The 1,072-nt window shown below is 24.1% G+C and overlaps 1 protein-coding gene across 1 annotated transcript in view; it reads right to left on the bottom strand.

Moving 5' to 3' along the window:
* LOC105453114 (28S ribosomal protein S28, mitochondrial-like) overlaps positions 1-1,072 on the bottom strand; it is a gene marked incomplete at its 3' end in the record, with an annotated part of 26,674 nt that overhangs the window by 7,265 nt on the left and 18,337 nt on the right. The gene's annotated exons all lie outside the window — the stretch shown is intronic.

Here is a 1,072-nt window from a genome sequence, read left to right as displayed (position 1 = left end):
TTGATGACTACGCTGCAGCTATTTCATTTCGTAGCGTAAGTGCCAAAGCTTACCGCTATTTTCGAACGAAATTGAACTACCCTTTACCATCGTTAGCGTCATTAAGAAGGTGGGCATTGAAAAAATTTAACATCGAAGAAGGATTCTTAATTACATTGAGGTAGATTAAGATATAAGAATAACACATTTATATCTGTAGGCTGTTTTTTTTATCTTGTGTAAAATCCATTATTACATAAAATTTATTGAAATAATTATAGCTTGCAATATATTAAATTTCAATGCAATATATTAAACATATTTTTAATTATATATATACAATATATATAATTAAAAATGTCTTTAAAAACTAATGTAAGATAAATTGCAAAAAAATATAACAAAATAGATGCATTGTTGCTAATAACATGACATTTTTAAAACAATGTAATAGTTTATTTATTTAATCCACTATTATAATCAAACATATAAACATATAAATTGATCATAACCCAATCAGCACACAATATTTTTAAAATGTTTTTTTAATGTTTTTTTTTTCATTTCCTGAACTCATTTTGGAAAAAATATTTATTTAACATTTAATTTTTTTTTTATTAAATATTTGTTATTTAGAATAATGATTTCTATAAAAAACATTTTTTAAACGTTTAATTAATATTTTTAAAATATTTATTTAACATTAATTTTACATTTAAAATAATAATTTGAGTATACATTTTTTAAACGTTTATTTAATATTTGTAAAATATTTATTTAACGTTAATTTTATATTTAAAATAATGATTTGAGTAAAGATTCAATGACTTCTGCATAGCTTCGTGAGAAAGACGGAATTTCCATTTCGATGGACCACGTACACTGTATAGTTCCAAATTAACGTTTACTTTAATAAATTTTCGTTAATTTTAATGCAGACGTTATCACTAACTGACACAGGTTATTATTTAGTTAATTCTTTTTTTTACATAACGTGTCCTCTCCGCTTGCGCCCATACTACCTACTAGCTTCGCCGCCTCCTAATCCCCCCCCTCCCCATTAGGATTATTTTTTTTGTTACTTTTTTTGTTA

This window comes from Wasmannia auropunctata, unplaced genomic scaffold, assembly GCF_000956235.1.
Source record: "Wasmannia auropunctata unplaced genomic scaffold, wasmannia.A_1.0 LD336004.1, whole genome shotgun sequence".
Classification (NCBI taxonomy): domain Eukaryota; kingdom Metazoa; phylum Arthropoda; class Insecta; order Hymenoptera; family Formicidae; genus Wasmannia; species Wasmannia auropunctata.
This window is presented reverse-complemented; position numbering and strand designations above follow the sequence as displayed.